Source organism: Rosa chinensis, chromosome 7, assembly GCF_002994745.2.
Source record: "Rosa chinensis cultivar Old Blush chromosome 7, RchiOBHm-V2, whole genome shotgun sequence".
In the NCBI taxonomy this organism is placed as follows: domain Eukaryota; kingdom Viridiplantae; phylum Streptophyta; class Magnoliopsida; order Rosales; family Rosaceae; genus Rosa; species Rosa chinensis.
In genome coordinates this window covers 31,409,680-31,418,285 of record NC_037094.1, presented here as the reverse complement: position 1 = coordinate 31,418,285, position 8,606 = coordinate 31,409,680, and the positions used below count along the sequence as shown (strand labels likewise).

The following is an 8,606-nucleotide window of genomic DNA, read 5'->3' as shown; positions in this document are numbered from 1 at the left end:
ACCCACCGCAGCCATCAATTCAACTCTCACAGCAACAAAAACCCTTAATTGGAGTTAGAGAAGATGAAAAGACGAAGAAGAGGGAGGCGGGTTAGGCGGCTCTTCTTCTTAATGAATTGTGCATGTGTTCTATATCAAATTATTCAAATTGAAATTCACTCCAAGAAGTCAGCCCCTTCACAGCTTTTTCGGATCTTTGTAAATTTGTCTTGAAAATTAGATCCTTACAGGTTGTCTTGAAAAGGTCTTCGGCTTCCTTTCCCGTAAATACGACAGTTGTCGCATTAGTATCATCGTCTATGATTGCGGTGACTTTGAAGCTGCATTCAGAGAGTTTAGGTAATAAAGAAACTATGCAATTAATGGAAATAAAGAGCACTTATTTGGGTAGTAAGATAAAGAAGGAACGAAGTTGCAGCTGACATATATATTTAGAACAGTAAGAGAGTGGACAGCAATATATTTAGAACAGTGATGTATGAAATATAAGAGTAGTTCAGCCAAAAGAAGAAGGGGCATTGAGATTTCTCATTTAACATGAAAACGCAGAAGGAATATTGTAGGTTCTTATCAATACCTTAACCGATCGGTTTGCAAACGTACATTTTTGTAATTGCATACTTTACCACGACTAATTGTCATACACAAACCCATTTCTTGTGCATCATTCATGATATAAGCCAAAGAAGCCGGAAAATGTCTGCTGATGGGGCATGCGATTATTTTTGTCTAATGGAACACATTCTAGTTTGCCTTCACATTCCCCATCCGAATATACTCCAAGCAACATATCACAGAAAGGGCAATGATATAGGGCCTTAATGAGGCATAAGATTTGTGGCCTCAAATCCTAGGTGTCATGCCATGTAAGTAAATAAAAATTTATTTTCAATTCCATATAATATATCTTGCCACATCATACTATTTCAACACCAACTTTACCCTTTTACATTTCCTTTTAGATGTTAGGAGGTGAATCAATTACATTAATGAATTTAATTAGGTGAAAAAAAATATTAGCTATTAATTATATATTAATTTAAGGGATATGTCTACAGATTCTTTGATCAATATTTTTCTTCATTTAATTAAATTTTATCCTTTAATTTTTCTTCCCAAATGGTATTAATATATTGAATTATGTGTCAAGAAATAGACATTAACTTTTCTTTCCAAATATTGATTAATTTCATCCACAAAAATATAGCATTAGTAAATTGAATTTGGGAAATACTTATGTCTAAATTAAGAGGTAAGAAAAAATTACACGTTAGCAACCATTAATTAACATCTACAATCTAAATATAAGGGAAAGACAAACAAAAAATAATAAATTCAGATCTAACTTTTAAACCCTAGCTACATAAAGAGAAAACAATGAACAAAAGAATAAATACAGTTATATGAATATGTATTTTTCACATTATATTTTCAAAATTTGCAGGAACCCAACAAAGGTTGAATTCATATACATGTGTTATACAAATCTGTTAATCGAATGTACGTGCAAATCTATTGACTGAATTTCATGAAATTTTTTCTACTCTTGATTGAAGAAAAAAAAATTGTTATCTAAATCTAAGCATGAGTGTAATGAAAAAGAAATGAAAGAAAGCCATTTTTTTTTTAGAAGAAAACCAAAATAATTTTTGAGGTAGAAAACCAAAATAATTTAGAGTCATTAGATTTTGGAAGGATAAGATGGTCTTTTTCTCAAGAATTACGTGGCATGATTTGACAAATAAGTGATTTGTGTAGATGACATGGCATGACACCTAAATTGAGGCCACAAATCTTAGGCCTCATTGAGGCCACAAATCATTTTCCATCATAGAAATAAGTCAATAAAGAGGAGTTAGTACAGGTGTGGCGTAGAAGGTATTAATTAGACACCGAATGAATTTCCCTTGCAAATCGGTAAAGCCGAAAATTTATGGCTATATACTTTGACAAACTCTAAAGTTTTTTGCTCAAGTATGTAATCAATTAAAGCTGATAATTAATCTCAACGTCTATATAAGATCAAAGATAAAGCATAATATTTTATTTATTATTATTATTTTTTGAATAAAGGGTGGTGCGGCTGCCCTCAAGCCTTCATTAATGAAACTATCGAATACAAGGGGGGGACAATGAACCAAAACTCCTGATTATAATATGCAACTAGAGAACATCCTGAAATACTATCATGAGTCTTTACTAAACAACTGTATTCAACAAAGCACCAACTAGCAAAGAGCGCTCTATTGGCGACTCTATTTGCTTTGACATAGGTCACACAGCGGTGACACAATGGAAAAATAACTTGATCTTCAACTCGATTACAGCTTAGCATAATTTCCATACTCACAGCTTTCCCATCATGTTGCCACTGGAAAGTACAACCAGTGACACTTAGTTTCACCCTGTTATTAGGAGGCAATGACCATTTGACCAAGCAAGGAACTTGCCGCCTACCTAGAGCAGACCAAGCACACAAAAGGTGCAGTCCGGGACCAAGCCCACATCGCCCTATCAAATAGTGATATGGACTTATTATCGGCATCAAGCCACATTTAATTAAAACTAACAAGTAATAAAACAGAACATAAAACATAAAATAATAAAAGTATGGGTCCTGAGCCAAAGCCCAGGCCCAAAAACCACTAGGCCCAGCAAGGAAGGAGCACAGATCCAACCCAATCCGACAACACCACGATCCAACTAGCGCTGCCATTGCCACCACCACGTCACCGTCACCGCACCTCCGCCTTGCTACGATCTCCAACCAAGACCCAGCCACTGGAACATTCCGCCTTGCCACGATCTCCAACCAACACCAAGCCACGATCTCTAACATGAACCCACGTAGCCAACTCCCTGGTAGAGAAAACGCAGCCTCAGACCTACAGATCGATGGCGCAGCCTCAACCACGGCGACCGAAATCCTCCATCTCCTCCCTCTGATCCACCTGTTCCCAGCCATCCCTTGCCAAGCCCAGCAATCTAACCCGCCATCCAACACACCCAACCTCATATCAGATCGGATCTGATCTAGATTAAATAGGTCAGTACCAACAACGGCCACAACTCGGCCACCACTCTCAACTCGACAACAGAGGAAGGAAATCAAGCCATTAAAGCCCACAATGGCCCATCCGACGACGACGTCCATGGGACGCTCCGCCGGACAGAGCATACTCTCTCTTACAAACGACAGGCGCGTGCAGCGCGTTCTTGGCCTAATACTTTATAATTTAGTGTACTTTATAATTAATCTCAATATCAGTATACTTCATCCTACAAACAAATGAAACTCTTTTATCAACAATTTCAAGGAGTTTTTGTAGTATTAGTCTTCAAGGGGTGAATGATTTTTAAAGGGGAGTGAAATTTGTACTCCCCATTTTACGATCCACACTCAATGTTTCCTTTTTTAGTAGGGTAAAAAATACAAACAGTACCCAAACTATGGTCGACTCCGAATTTCTGTACCCAAGTTTCCAAAACTATCACTTTGGTACCTGAAGTTCTGACCCCGACCCAACTTTAGTACCTAAAACACTGTTGGCCGTTACGGAGTTAGTCAACTGTCAAACTTTGAGGGGTATTCTCGTCCTTTCACCAGATTTCTTCTTCTTCCTCAAACTCCCTTCATTTTCTTCTTCCTCCCAACTCTCCCATCATCTTGGGCACGGGTGGGCTGCGCAGGCGCGGGGCGCTGGGTGGGCTGCGCAAGCATGGGACGCGGGTACATATGTTGGGTCGGGCTAGATAACCTGGGTACCATTGTGATAATTTTTGAAAATTTGGGTACAGAAATTCAGAGTCGATCACAGGTTGGGTACTATTTGTATTTTTTTCCCTAGAGGTAAAGACAGAGAGTCAGTTTTACCCCTAAGAAAATGCCATGTGGCATGATAGTTAACGCCGTCCATGACGGAAGGTACGAATGTTGGGTCGGGTGGGATATTTGGGGTACCATTGTGATAGTTTCGAAAGCTTGGGTATAGAAATTCGGAGTGGTCCATAAGTTGGGTACTGTTTGTAATTTTTTCCCTTTTTAGTAAATTAAATTTTTGTCTTTAATCACTTAGTTTTGTCTTTTTATAAGAATTCCAATCAAAAAGGGAAATAAAGAGTGTAGATTGTAAAATGGGGAATGTGGATTTCACTCCCCTTTTTAAATGGATCTAATTATAGAAATGAATGATGAGTTGTTGATCCCAACAGGGGTGACCTGGTGAGCAAATTATTGTTGAATGAAATGGGATGGGGATCCACCAGTCATCAGGCCTGGATTTCTAGTTGCCAATCCTAAACAGCATACTAATATCAGAAGCCAAAAATTGGCAATGGACCTCTATTTTCTCACCAAACTTCCTATCTTTCTCAGCACCTTTTATTTTGTTCGTAAACCAAAGCTCTTGAACTCTACACATGGACATTAAATATACCATGCTTGTAGACTACCGCATATATTAACAGTAAGAAACAAAATGCATGCAAACGCAGAACCCTTAATAGCAACATAAATGCAGAAAAATGAGGTAAAAGCAATAAAGGGAAATGGTCCGTATTGTGCCTAACAACGATTGCCTCCTTATAAATTTCGGTACCTTACGTTTGAAAAATATCAATATGGTACCTCAGATTCTCAACCCGACCGAAAATAGGTTCCTAGAGTCGTTAGCTCCGTTATGGAGCTTGCCAGTTGACAATTTTTGAAGGGCACTTTCGTCATTTTATGTCTTAATCCTCACTAATCCCAATCATGTTTGCACTCCACCTATTAACACCACAACAGCTCTCTCTCTCTCTCTCTCTCTCTCATTTTCTTCAATTAACACCACAACAGCTCTTTCTCTCTCTCTCTCATCTTGTTCAAATTCATAGAATTAAGAATTTGAAATTCGAAGACTTGGATTGGGGTTTCATATTGCTGATGGAGACTTGTCACTGAGCTTACTATCTGAGGCGCCGAAGAACATTTCAGTGGTTTAGAGAGGAAAGTGAGGTGTGGAGAGAGAAAATTGTGGTGACGGTGGTTAAGGATTGACGGTGCCATCTAATGTTGATGGCCCGAATGGTCATTGTGGTCAATCCATGCATGAACTGAAGGCATGGTTCTAGACTGAAGGGGTCCCCTCTGTGAAGAAAAGAACTAATTTTGCTGAGGAGTGATTGTCATTTAGTTTGAAGCAATTACTGTAGCCTTGATTGTCATTTACTCTGAGGCAATCAGTGAAATTGAAATATGATTTCTCCAATGTATTGAAATTGGACGCATCAAACAGCATTTCCATTGTTTTTGATTTCTTTTTCTTCATTGGCAAAGCCTAGTGGAAGCAGTGGAGGTTTGGGGCATGGGTTTGTTCATAGTTTGGAGTTTTCCAACGACCTAGCAGAGAATGAGAGCTTAGATTCTGACGGAGGCGGGGAAATCGACGTGTGTTTGGGCATGCTCGGCGTGGCCTTGAGGAAAGTATGAGACTTTGGAGTTCACTGGAGGCATTTGGACCATGCCGTTGATGCAAGCCTGCCATAGATGAGGATTCAAGCTTTTTTCCATGTCCTTCATGGTTTTGGGTTACTGTTTGAGTGTTGTGTTCTGGGTTTGGTGGTTTGATTGACTGTGCTATTTGAAAGTAATAAAGGCTTGAACTTCATGAGAGAAGAAGAAGATAGGCTTTGATTCTGTGAGTTGAATGCTCTGAGCAACAAGAAAGCAAAGATCCAAGAAAAGAAAAAGGTTAGAACCAAGAGAAGAGGAAAAAGTGGACCTCTGCCACCACCATCATCACTGCCATTGAATTCATAGCATTTACCTTTCTCAGGTACAACAGTATCTTCTGAATCAAAACAAATTTTACTACCAATAATGGGAGTAAACCAATTCAGTCTTTTTCACTTGCATGACTACTCCCTCTCTCTCCCTCCTCAAAATGTAACTACATAATCATAGACAACAGAGAACCACTTTATAAGATCACTGCTTTTAGCCACAGTGCCCACCTACTCTCTCTCTCTTTCCATTGTTTTAGCTTTGAAAAGCTCCCAGCTTTGTAGTCCTTCATTCATATGTAATCAGATCTGAAAACACTGAGCTTTCTCTATCCATCACCCCCAAACAAAAACTGAATCTTTAAAAAATTCACCTAAAATTAACGAATTCAGAGGTTAGCTGCTGACTTCAATTCCAGATTTTGGTTGAGCCCAATTTTGGGGGCTTTTGGGTTGAAGGCGACAGGACAAGAGAGAGAGAGAGAGAGATGCTTAGAAAAGAAAAAAAGAACATTAAGGCATGAAAGGACGAAAATACTCTTCAAAAATTGACAGCTGGCAAACTTCATAACGGAGCTAACGACTTTAGGCCTATCTTCGGTCGCGTTGAGTAGGGCTGGGTTCGGTACGGTACAGGGCCTTCAAGTCTAAAACCACCTACCGTACCAAAGCTTATTGGTACACAAAATGAAGTACCATTACCGGTACCAAGACTTCGGTTACCAACTTCTCGGTATCGGTTGGTATCGGTTGGTTGGGCCTCCAACCGAGTTTAAGATTGGGCCACGATCTGGCCAGAGCCTATGAATTGAGCCTGCTAGGCAAGGCAAGCCCAGATCTTGCATAGTCAACCCCAACCACCCGACACCACCAACACCACTGCCATCCCTCCACCACCACCCAGATCGCGCTTGGATTCGAGAGAGAGACTGAGGTGAAAGAAGAAAGAGAAGAAATGACCTTGAAAGAAGAAAAAGATAAGAATCAGAAGGGATGGGAAAGAAGAAGAAGAAGAAGAAGAAACAGAAGATCGAGACGGGAAAAGAAAGAAAAAGAAGAAAAAAGAAAGAAGAAAGAGAAGAGAGAAGAGAGAAGAATAAAAAACTAAAAAGAAGAAGATAAGAAGAGAGACAGAAGAGACAGGGAAAAGGAAGAAAGAGAAGAGAGAAGAGAGAAGAGAGAAGAATAAAAAACTAAAAAGAAGAAGAGAAAGAAGAAAGAGAAGAGAGAAGACTCAGAAGAGAGAAGAAGAGTCCAAAAGAAGAAGACCAAAGAATAAAAAATTAAAAAAATATGAGTATGATACATGTTTTCGGTACGGTACGGTATACCATGTATATGTGAAAATTGAAACCATTACCGTACACTGTATGTGGAGTCGGTACGGTTGTACCGTACCAAGACTTCGGTTACCAAGTTTTCGGCTACCAATTCACTTGGCTCGGCTCGGATGCGGTTGGTAAGGTTTGGTTCGGGAGAATTTGTCAGCCCTAGCGTTGAGAACCTAATGTACCATATTGATATTTCCAAAACTAAGGTACTGAAATTTATAAGGAGATAAACATCAGGCACCGTACGGACCATTTTCCCGCAAGAAAAATTAAACTCATATAATGAGCCTGCAAAATGAAAAATGTGGTTTTAAATGCAATTTTCCATGTCTCGCTGAATTTTCTATTTTTATGCAATTGTCCTATGCTTTTTGGGTTTTATTTCTATGCTTATGTTTTTGACTACTTCTATCTCTGGTTATATTCAGCAACTGCTGTGTACATATATATAGACTTAATTACTGGTTACTCCTTATAGTTATAGAGTTTCGTCATTTCAGTCCCTGACCTTCAAATTTCACCTAAAAAGTCCCTGAACTCTCAATTTCCTCCCATTTCGTCCCTGTTGTCAAGATCCGTCCAAATTTTCCATTAAATTGCTGACGTGGCATTCCTCAAGCGCTGAAATGTCTAATTTACCCTCACTTACTTTTTATTTATTTATTTATTTTCTTCTCTCTCTCTCTTCTGTTTTTCTTTTTTTCTTTTTACCTCTTCTCCTTCCATCTCTTTCCTCCTCTGTTCGAATTAAGCTAAAAACACAGCAAGCTTCGTTTGCACAACACTCAATCGGTCTCCGAATCAGCATAGCTAAATCATCAACACAATTACAAATTGAGCTAAATAGACTATTAACAAACCAACCATAGACAACAATAACAGAGCAAAACCCGAAAAGCCGAAAATTCAATTAAAGAAACAAACTTTCAGACTAGAAACAATGGAACCAGAGGAACAAACCCAATCATCAGGATTGGCAGTGACGGAGTCCATGTGGCACCCCACAAAGGACAACACTTTCCCGGGCACAGTCCCTGGGTACTCCACAATCACGTTGCCCCTGCCGGGGTGGTAAGTCACGTGATTGATGAGGAGAGGTCCGCCGCCGGTGGTGGTGCTAAGGGGCAAGAGAGGCAAGCACGTGCTTGACGACTCGGTCCTCCTGAGGAAGAGGTCAGGGGGGTTGTTCTGGACGAACTTGGCCTCGCCGATGAGCTTGGAGAGGAGGGATATGGAGGAGTCCTTGTCGAGGTCATCGAGGGTTTTCTTGAGGTCGTCGGTGGTGGAGGAAGCCATGGTTGTGGAAAGTCGAAATCTTTGGAGGTTTTGGTGATCGACGAGGACGAGGATGAGGAAGAAGAGGACCATGAAGAAGAAAAAGGGTTTCGCTTGAGATCGAGAAAGGAAATGGGCGCGGCGATAGCGGCGGCAGCAATGACAGGGTCCTCATCGCCGCCGATGCTAGAGTCCAATTGTGCGGCTTAGGACTATTTCTTCATAGTGGATGGAGGA

At 40.0% G+C, this 8,606-nt stretch overlaps 1 pseudogene; it reads right to left on the bottom strand.

The window, feature by feature from the left end:
• Positions 1 to 8,000: 8,000 nt before the first annotated feature.
• LOC121050641 lies at positions 8,001 to 8,390 on the bottom strand (annotated as a pseudogene).
• Between the last annotated feature and the right edge of the window lie 216 nt (positions 8,391 to 8,606).